This window comes from Coregonus lavaretus (assembly GCF_964263955.1).
Source record: "Coregonus lavaretus genome assembly, chromosome: 2".
NCBI classification, from domain to species: domain Eukaryota; kingdom Metazoa; phylum Chordata; class Actinopteri; order Salmoniformes; family Salmonidae; genus Coregonus; species Coregonus lavaretus.
The window spans coordinates 2,470,075-2,481,071 of record NC_139989.1 but is presented as its reverse complement, the minus strand read 5'-3'; the positions used below and the strand labels follow the sequence as shown (position 1 = coordinate 2,481,071).

The window sequence follows — 10,997 nt, the reverse complement described above, 5'->3', positions numbered from 1 at the left end:
CCTGACACAAGACTGAATCCAAAGGTATGGTTCGGTTCAGCACCTTCTTAGAGATCTGATAGGTATGGCTCGGTTCGACACCTTCTTAGAGATCTGATAGGTATGGCTCGGTTCGACACCTTCTTAGAGATCTGATAGGTATGGCTCGGTTCGACACCTTCTTAGAGATCTGATAGGTATGGCTCGGTTCGACACCTTCTTAGAGATCTGATAGGTATGGCTCGGTTCGACACCTTCTTAGAGATCTGATAGGTATGGCTCGGTTCGACACCTTCTTAGAGATCTGATAGGTATGGCTCGGTTCGACACCTTCTTAGAGATCTGATAGGTATGGCTCAGTTCGACACCTTCTTAGAGATCTGATAGGTATGGCTCGGTTCGACACCTTCTTAGAGATCTGATAGGTATGGCTCGGTTCGACACCTTCTTAGAGATCTGATAGGTATGGCTCGGTTCAACACCTTCTTAGAGATCTGATAGGTATGGCTCGGTTCGACACCTTCTTAGAGATCTGATAGGTATGGCTCGGTTCGACACCTTCTTAGAGATCTGATAGGTATGGCTCGGTTCGACACCTTCTTAGAGATCTGATAGGTATGGTTCAGTTCAGCACCTTTTCAGAGAGCCGATTGAACATAAACATTACTCAAAAAGTTGGAAATCGCAAATTCAACAATGAGTGGTTTGGAAGGAATCAGTGTCTAACTGCAAGCGTTGCAAAGCAATCACTAGCCTGCTATTCAGTGGAGTGGGTGTGTGGTCCAAGTCTGGGTCTAAGGTCCTCTTTTCCAAGCTTAAAAGGATAAACATTCAACATTGGCCATGATGTCAATCCAGCATGACTTCTGCCGCGTTCAAAACAACTGGAAACTCAGAACTGGGAAAACTCAGACTTCAGTTTGTTCAAGACAACTGGGAACTCCGAAGAAAACGAGCTCCGACTGGGAAAGTACGTTTTGAACAGTCATCCAACTCGGAATTGCAAGTCGGGAACTAGGGCCTCTTTCTAGAGCTCCGACCTGACGATCACTGATGTCATCATGATCCGACATTGTTTTTTTCCCGAGTTGATATCGGAAGAGCTTTCATTGTCTGCTTATATGCCCCCTTTATTTATCCTACGGTTCTGACTTGGTGTACAGGGAGAACACTGTAAGAACGGCCCATGTTCTGAATTGACTACGTCCGTCCTAGCTCGCTCATTAATGTCTTAATCGAAATTACGGATTGCCTCTTATCCGCTCGTCGTTCCCTTATGCCATAGTTTGTACATCTCAATTGTCAGTAGAAACCACATTTGTTTAAGCAAGTCAGCCATATCAACTATGTTATTTTAAAAGGCAGTAAATGAGGCCGAATGAACTGTTTCGCTGCCAGACAAGGCTCCGCTGATAGCCAGGTGTAGCTGTGGTAAGGTGTTGGGAATCTGCTGTTGGGAATCTGCTGTTGGGACAGCTTTATGTAGGCCCTAACAGTTTGTGGGCACCGTTTGTCACCGTTATAGTGCAATTTGTTTTGGTTTGCCCCACCAAGATTGACATGCTAAAATCGCCACTGCATGGCGCGAGAAAAAACTAACTTTAACTCGATTCTGAACCGAACCATAAACCTACCGGCTCTCTAAGTTGGGTAAACGATACTTTCCTCTGGATAATTAGTCAAAAATGTTGAGCGGCTGAAGGACAAACAGCACCGCCAACCGGGAGAGTCAGGGTCCGTTCGTAAATTCACTCTGGAGTGCCAATTTAGCGCTCAGAGTGTGCTCTGGGCGTTCGCAAATTCAGAGCGTTATCAGATTGTCCATTCGTAAATTCAGAGAGTTTCGCTTTCGGAGCGCACACTGGACGCTCTGACCAAGGAGTAGGGTTGATCCGAGCGTCTGCGAGAGTTCTATCCAATATCAAAATGGCAGTGTCCGTAACGGCAAGATGTGATGGATGTGGCTATATTGACACACTTTAAGTTATAATTCAACATATTGCCAAATGTAATGGCAAAACAAACCAAGGAGGTAATTGAGTTATTTAGCGTATGTATGTGTTCATGAAGATTGAAGGTGCATGTCATATATTACGTTCACTTACTAGGTAAGCTAATGTTAGCTAGCTAGCTAATTTAGCTAAGGACGTTAGCTAGCCAAGTTTCTCAATCCTCTTAATTGATCTAGGGGTTGTTATCTTCAACCTAGTAATTAATCAGCCGACAGCAGCCTTATATTGTTGTATTTCTGTTTATTTTGTAGAGTCAGGATCACTGCAGGAGCCAACCAGTCAGGGAGCCAGTCAGTCAGGGAGCCAGTCAGTCAGGGAGCCAGTAAGGAAACCTCAGCAGTCAGTCAGGGAGCCAGTCAGTCAGGGAGCCAGTAAGGAAACCTCAGCAGTCAGTCAGGGAGCCAGTCAGTCAGGGAGCCAGTCAGTCAGGGAGCCAGTAAGGAAACCTCAGCAGTCAGTCAGGGAGCCAGTCAGTCAGGGAGCCAGTCAGTCAGGGAGCCAGTCAGTCAGGGAGCCAGTAAGGAAACCTCAGCAGTCAGTCAGGGAGCCAGTCAGTCAGGGAGCCAGTCAGTCAGGGAGCCAGTCAGTCAGGGGTAGCAGTGTTCACCCTACGAAGGCGAAGGACCTCTCTATTGTCTATACCTTGCAGAGTGAGTTGTTGAAGCTTTTTGAACTCCTGATAGGTGGCCGTTGTCTTTGAAGGGAACCAGCAGCCATGGTTGTAGAGGGTATGCTGGATCCCCCGGGATGTGGGTGTCGTTGGGCACCATAGACTGCGGGTTGGCGGTAATCATCTGGTGCAGGTCTGAGTTCCGGTTCACCCTTGCATCATGCACTGAGCCTGGATAGGCACTAAGTACACTGATGAAAAGCATAGAAGGTGCTTAGAATGGAACGACTTTCGGTTGACATTCAGTAATAGTCAAAAGTTTGGAGACACCTACTCATTCAAGGGTTTTTCTGTATTCATACTATGTTTTACATTGTAGAATAATAGTGAAGACATCAAAACTATGAAATACCACATATGGAATCATGTAGTAACCAAAAAAGTGTTAAACAAATCAAAATATATCTTATATTTGAGATTCTTCAAATAGCCACCCTTTGCCTTGATGACAGCTTTGCACATGTTTGGCATTCTCTCAACCAGCTTCACCTGGAATGCTTTTCCAACAGTCTTGAAGGAGTTCCCATATATGCTGAGCACTTGTTGGCTGCTTTTCCTTCACTCTGCCATCCGACTCATCTCAAACCATCTCAATTGGGTTGAGGTCGGGGGATTGTGGATGCCAGGTCATCTGATGCAGCACTCCATCACTCTCCTTCTTGGTAAAATAGCCCTTACACAGCCTGGAAAAACAAATGATGTTGAAAAACTGATAGACCCACTAAGCCCAAACCAGATGGGATGGCGTATCGCTGCAGAATGCTATGGTAGCCATGCTGGTTAAGTGTGCCTTGAATTCTAAATAAATCACAGACAGTGTCACTAGCAAAGCACCCCCACACCATAACACCTCCTCCTCCATTCTTCACGGTGGGAACCACACATGCAGAGATCATCCGTTCACCCACACCCCGTCTCACAAAAACACGGCGGTTGGAACCATAAATCGCCAATTTGGACTCCAGACCAAAGGACATATTTCCACTGGTCTAATGCCCATTGCTCGTGTTTCTTGGCCCAAGCAAGTTTCTTCTTATTATTGGTGTCCTTTAGTAGTGGTTTCTTTGCAGCAATTCGACCATGAAGGCCTGATTCACACAGTCTCTTCTGAACACTTGATGTTGAGATGTGTCTGTTACTTGAACTCTGTGAAGCATTTATTTGGGCTGCAATTTCTGAGGCTGGTAACTCTAATGAATTTATCCTCTGCAACAGAGGTAACTCTGGGTTTTCCATTCCTGTGGCGGTCCTCATGAGAGCCAGTTTCATCATAGCGCTTGATGGTTTTTGTGACTGCACTTGAAGAAACGTTCAAAGTTCTTGACATTTTCCGGATTGACTGACCTTCATGTCTTAAAGTAATGATGGACTGTCATTTCTCTTTGCTTATTTGAGCTGTTCTTGCCATAATATGGATTTGGTCTTTTACCAAATAGGGCTATCTTCTGTATACCCCCCCTACCTTTTCACAATACAACTGATTGTCTCAAACGCATAAAGAAGGAAATAAATTCCACAAATTCACTTTTAAGAAGGCACACCTGTTGATTGAAATGCATTCCAGGTGACGACCAAATGAAGCTGGTTGAGAGAATTCCAAGAGTGTGCAAAGCTGTCATCATGGCAAAGGGTGGCTATTTGAAGATTCTCAAATATAAAATATATTTTGATTTGTTTAACACTTTTTTGGTTACTACATGATTCCATATGTGTTATTTCATAGTTTTGATGTCTTCACTATTATTCTACAATGTAGAAAATAGTAAAAATAAAGAAAAACCCTTGAATGAGTATGTGTGTCCAAACTTTGACTGGTACTGTATGTCTAGGGGTATTCTTGGGAGGCCTTGATGGGAATGTGTGTTCCGTCAATGGCTCCGATCACCCCAGGGCACTTAGCTGCCTTTACAAAGCCACTGATGACCTCTTGTGCTCTGGCCCGTTGGCCAGACGATGACTCGTGCAGAGAGATGAGATACTGCTTCGATCACCCTCTGGAAGCAGGCCTCGACCGTAGATTCAGAGACATCGAACCTGTCGCCGATTCCCCTGCACAAAGGAATATAATTTATATGATGATATTATATACATTATGATATAACTGTTATATTAACATTATAACACTACTCTGAACCTAAATTCACTCTTTGCCAACTAGGCCTATCAGTCATGATTCGAGATCAAATCCCAAATGATGCTGCAGTTCGTCATTACCACCACAGGGTGTCAGCGCTACCATGTGCCTTTTAATACAGTGCTTTATGACAGTTGAAAGGTCATGTCAATAAAACCGATTGACCTTTTAGCAGGATGGATTTCTGGTGAGTTTTATTGCAGATCGCTTGCCGTTTATTTTATGATATATTTTGAAATGTGCGAGTAGCAGTCTGTGGCCCTGTTTACCTGTTGTCTGAGAATTATGACAACTTATTACAGTGTTTGAAGTAGCTAGGTCTATAGTTGTATGTTGTTGGTCTGTGTATGGACTACTGTAGCTAGCTGTGATGGAGTTGGCTAGTTATGACGTTGCTTATCATTGGTGCGGTGTGTCTTGTTTTGTATGCTTTGTACAAAATAATAAAATGCAGGACGACAGGATATTTATAAACGTAGCTCTTTATTAACTAGCTATAACTGGCATGTCCATGTGTCTCTGGCCATGATCATCTTTAGAATGACCTCACCACCTGGGTGGTCTTAGCCAATCATAGCACAGTATGATATGACAGTAGAATGCATCCAATTACAATTCAGTATGCTGACACATATGAATATTACACGGTGCTGTAGATTTGGACATAATTTTGTCAAGTTCTGTACCTGATCACATCCATGATCATGTTTAGTTTATAATGGCACGACAATATTCACCTGAATGACTCCTGATTTCCTAGTGACCACAGAACAATCATGAGCTAGAATGGATGGCCGACCGACTGGCTGATCGGTTATTTGGGTAGCTGTTTCCTCGGAGGGCGCTCCTTTTCATTCTGAAGTCGTTATCACTGGTACAATTATTTCGGCATAGTCCGGAATCCGTGTGTGCGTAAACTGCGGATTGGGTGTTAACATATTCAGTTTTTCCAAGTCAATGTTGGCAGTGTCATACTCCTAAAAAAACAACACATGGAAGACATTGTACTGTAGCAAGCTAGCTATCTGTCTAGAATAGCCTGCTATGTTACTAGCTAAGTAAATTCCGTTATACTAATCTAGCTATTGGCTTTCCAGTTGACAATCAGCTGATTGCACTTGCTAACGTTAGCTAGCTAGCTAACATTAGTTAGTTAGCTTAATGTTACTGTAGCTAAAAACGAGGTTAGTGACACGCCAGATGCATGTTGCAAGGCCAATGTGTTGATCTTACATTGTCTTCATCACTGTCAACCAGAGTCTCAAAAATAGATAAAATAACATTTTTTACTACCCAAAAGAGAGCAGTTGTCACGCTCTGGCTCCGGGACTTTGTATTTTGAGCCAGGGTGTGTTCGTTTTGGTTGTGTTTTGTTTGGTTGGTTTGTCATTGGTTGTGTTTGGTCAAATGACTCCCAATCGGAGGTAACGAGTGTCAGCTGTCGGCTCGTTATCTCTGATTGGGAGCCATATTTAAACAGTGTGTTTTCACCTTGTGTTTGTGGGTTTTTGTTCTATGTTCAGTCGTTGTCACTGAGGACTTCATGATCGTGTTTTGTTTTGTATTCTCGTGTATTTCATTAAAGTCAATATGTTCGCTACCAACGCTGCGCTTTGGTCCTACTTCATAGACGGTCGTGATAGAAAAACCCACCACAACGAGACCAAGCAGCGTTTCCAGGAGTTGGATGACGAGTGGTGGAGACAGAAGAGCGAAGGTTGGGAGAGGACTATAGAGGCCTGGTCCACGGGGAGGAGAGAACCCCAGAAATTTTTTAGGGGGGGGCTCACGACATCGGGGCAGCAGGAGGCCGCTATGGAGCGGTCCAGCGGGGTCGCAGAGGAGGCCGCCAGGTTACGGGGGCCACTGGTAGAAGAGGGGATGGAAGGCGTAGAGGCACGGCGAGAGGTACTGGCGGGTGTTGCCAGTCCGGTCCGGCCCGTTCTAGATCCCGGTGTAGAGCCAGTGGTGTGTGTCCCCAGTACGGTCCGGTCTATTCCTGCTCCCCACTCCAAACCTACGGTGTGCGTCGACAGCCCAGCCCGGCCCGTTCCTGCGCTCCGCACCGAGTCTGTGGTGCGCGTCGCCAGCCCAGCCCGGCCTGTTCCTGCTCCTCGCACTAAGCCTACGGTGTGCGTCGCCAGCCTAGCCCGGCCTGTTCCTGCTCCTCGCACCAAGCCTACGGTGTGCGTCGCCAGCCCAGCCCGGCCTGTTCCTGTTCCACGCGCAAAGCCTACGGTGTGCGTCGCCAGCCCAGCCCGGCCTGTTCCTGTTCCACGCGCAAAGCCTACGGTGTGCGTCGCCAGGCCGACCCGGCCTGTTCCTGCCACTCGCACCAAACCTACGTTGCGAGTCGTCAGCCTGGTTCAGCCCGTTCCTGCTACTCGCACCAAACCAGGGATGCGAGTCGTCAGCCTGGTCCAGCCCGTTCCTGCTACTCGCACCAAGCCAAGGGTGCGAGTCGTCAGCCGGGTTCAGCTCGTCCCTGCTACTCGCACCAAGCCAAGGGTGCGAGCCGTCAGCCTGATCCAGCCCATTCCTGCTACTCGCACCAAGCCAGGGATGCGAGTCGTCAGCTTGGTGAGGCCCGTTCCGGCTCCACGCATCAAGCCTAGGGTGCGTATCGTCAGCCAGGTCCGGTCCGTTCCTGCCTCACGCGCCAAGCCAGGGGTGCGCGTCGTCAGTCCAGATCCTACCAGCTGGGTCAGATCGGACCGGGGGCGCTACGGGGGGATTGAAGAAGGGTGGGGGTCAAGCCCGGAACCGGAGCCGCCTCCGAGGAGTAATGCCCACCCAGCCCTCCCCTGTTTTGGGGTTTTGAGGCGCGGCCTTTAGGGGGGGGGTACTGCGCCTTTAGGGGGGGGGTACTGTCACGCTCTGGCTCCGGGACTTTGTATTTTGAGCCAGGGTGTGTTCGTTTTGGTTGTGTTTTGTTTGGTTGGTTTGTCATTGGTTGTGTTTGGTCAAATGACTCCCAATCGGAGGTAACGAGTGTCAGCTGTCGGCTCGTTATCTCTGATTGGGAGCCATATTTAAACAGTGTGTTTTCACCTTGTGTTTGTGGGTTTTTGTTCTATGTTCAGTCGTTGTCACTGAGGACTTCATGATCGTGTTTTGTTTTGTATTCTCGTGTATTTCATTAAAGTCAATATGTTCGCTACCAACGCTGCGCTTTGGTCCTACTTCATAGACGGTTGTGACAGCAGTCACGCCATCTCTGTTTTCAGCCATTTTTATTTGTGAACCGTTTTATCGGTCGTAAATTCGTCATTATCAAGCGCTCCAACCAGAGCGTCCAGAGTGAATTTACGAACGCACCCGAAGTTTAAATGTCTCTTTTTTAAACATTCTGGCTTGTAAGCAACATTTACACGATTTTGCAGGCATTCGTTTTAGGCTGTATATCACAATGAATTGTGTATTACAGCCTGATTAATCAGACTAGTCTTTTCGGACACTTCTGGCGAGCTAGCAAGCTGACATGGTATCCAGTACCACTAGTCCCCCAGATACTATTGAGGTTTAAGTTGTACCCACAGCCGACTACATCATTTTGTTTTTTACTAAAGGTGATTTTGAATCAAATGTGTTGTTTTAGCAGAGGAACTAGCAATCTGTCTCCACCTCTCACGGAAACTACTGTGTACTCTGTCGTAGCCGGCCGCGACCGGGAGACCCATGGGGCGGCGCACAATTGGCCCAGCGTCGTCCAGGGTAGGGGAGGGAATGGCCGGCAGGGATGTAGCTCAGTTGGTAGAGCATGGCGTTAGCAACGCCAGGGTTGTGGGTTCGATAAAAGAATGTATGTGCTAACTGTAAGTCGCTCTGGATAAGAGCGTCTGCTAAATGACTCAAATGTAAATGTAAATGTCTTTATCTCTTGTCTGCAGATCATGAGGCTGTCAGCACTGGAGACCCACGTGAGGAATATCCGGAAGACAGCAGGAGAGAAGCCCCTGTTCTATGGAGCCCTGTTCCTGTGGCTCATGGGCCGCGTTGACAAGGCCAAAGACTACATTGACAAGATACTGAAGATATCCAAGTCCTCAAAAGAGGTCCATAGCAATACACGACACCAGTATTATTCAGCAATCATTTAGGCTCATTTGAAGCTCTATAGCAGGGGTGTCAAACGTACGGCCCGCGGGCCGGATCAGGCCCGCAAACTGGTTTAATCCGGCCCGCGAGATGATTTTGAAGAAGAAAAAAATATATATATATTTTTTATTTTAATTCAATAAAATAAACTGCTGTTCCAATTGCGTCCACTGGATGGCGCAATAGCAATTGTGTTAAGCAAGTAAACTGTTTATACCGGGGCAGAGCAAGTAGGTCAAGCACGTGCAGCCAATGAGCTACTTTGTTTTGCCCGCGATATTTATTACGGCTTCTACTTTTAACATTATGTGCTTTGGCACCCTCATTGCCCCAATATGTCTCTGTCAAAAAAGAGAAAAGTGGACACAGAGTGCAGAGTGTTCCAAGAAAAATGGTCATCCTATTTAATCACGGAATTGAATGGGAAAGCTGTATGTTTGGTGTGTTCAGAGCATGTTGCAGTACTGAAAGAATATAACCTTCGTCGCCACTATGTGAGTCTTCATGCCGACAAATATGACAACTTTCAAGGACAGCGGAGATGAGAGAAGGTGAATGAACTGTTGGCGGGTCTGAAGAAACAGCAGTCTGTGTTTACTCACAGCCGAGACATCAGTGACGCTGCAGTGAAAGCTAGCTACCTCATTGCTAATGAAATCGCAGTGGCTTCAAAACCATTTAGTGAAGGTGAATTTGTAAAAACATGCATGATGAAGGCAGCGGTGATTGTGTGCCCTGAAAAGCGGCAGGCTTTTGCAAATATCAGCCTGACAAGAAACACAGTTGCAGACAGGATTTCCGATCTTTCAGTGGATTTGGACAGCCAGTTGAAGAAAAAGTAAAGTCATTTATTGCGTTTTCGGTTGCAATTGATGAAAGCACGGACATTACAGATGTTGCACAACTGGCCATTTTTTCATCCGCGGAGTTGATGACACATTGACCGTCACCGAGGAGTTCGTGGAGTTGGTGCCGATGACAGATACAATGACAGCAGCTGATATTTTTACCGCACTCGTCGGCGCGCTGGACAGGGTCGGAGTGGACTGGTCCCGCGCTGTCAGCCTGGCTACAGATGGTGCGCCCTCAATGATCGGGAAAAAAGCAGGCGTTGTGACAAAGTTCAGAGAGAAAGTGCAATCTGCAAATGGAGGACGTGATTTTTTTACTTTTCACTGTATTTTGCACCAGGAGGCTTTGTGTTGCAAGTCATTAAAGATGGATAACGTCATGAAGGTAGTCATCCAAACTGTTAATTTCATCCGATCCAGAAGCCTGAATCACCGTCAGTTTGACAGCCTTCTCAGAGAGAAAGACCACATCTATGGCCTGCCATACCACACTGAGGTAAGATGGTTAAGCCGAGGTGCTGTGCTGAGGCATTTCTTTGATTTACGAGAAGAAATTGAACAGTTCATGGAAGAAAAGGGCAAACCAGTGTTAGAATTTCATTCCGCAGAATGGATGCCGGACCTTGCATTAATGGTGGATGTTACAGAGCACCTGAATAACTTGAACAAACAGCTGCAAGGGCGCAACAAAGTTGCCACGCAGTATTATGACAGCATACGTTCTTTCAAGTTGAAGCTGTCATTGTGGGAGACGCAACTTGCCGGTGGTGATGCAGCTCACTTCCCCTGTCTGAAAAATGTGTGCGCGACCCAACATGTGGCAGACATGAAGCGGTTCAAAGATAAAATAACGGGACTGTTACGGGAGTTTGAGCAACGCTTTCAGATTTATGTATATGTTTTTATGTTGATGTGCTATTGTTTTTAATTGTTTTTATTTTATTTGTATATTTAACCTATTCTTGACTCTGTGGTTCTTGCACTTGTTTGGGGAACAGGATTTCATTATTTTTATCTACATTTCTGCCTGAGAAATGACACCCTGATATAGTTCTGTGATCTGTGAAACAGTTCTGTTAATCACTGAGGCATTGTGTGTTTGTGTGTTCTTTTTCTTTAGAATTTTCAAATAAACTTGACGTGTTTTATGATTAATAGTGATGTTGTGCTTGTACTATTTTGGACACACTGTCCTCAGGCTCCAGCTTTATGTTGTATGTTGATCGTATTAAAACAAAGAAAACAATCTGAAG

General features: G+C 46.0%; 1 pseudogene across 1 annotated transcript in view; it reads left to right on the top strand.

The window, feature by feature from the left end:
• The first annotated feature begins 2,706 nt into the window (after nucleotides 1-2,706).
• LOC311099741 (tetratricopeptide repeat protein 21A-like) overlaps nucleotides 2,707-10,997 on the top strand; it is an 87,272-nt pseudogene continuing 78,981 nt past the window's right edge. Inside the window, exons 1-2 of the transcript in view lie at nucleotides 2,707-2,740; nucleotides 8,686-8,850. The product of the transcript in view is annotated as a tetratricopeptide repeat protein 21A-like (transcript). The remainder of the gene's footprint in view (nucleotides 2,741-8,685; nucleotides 8,851-10,997) is intronic.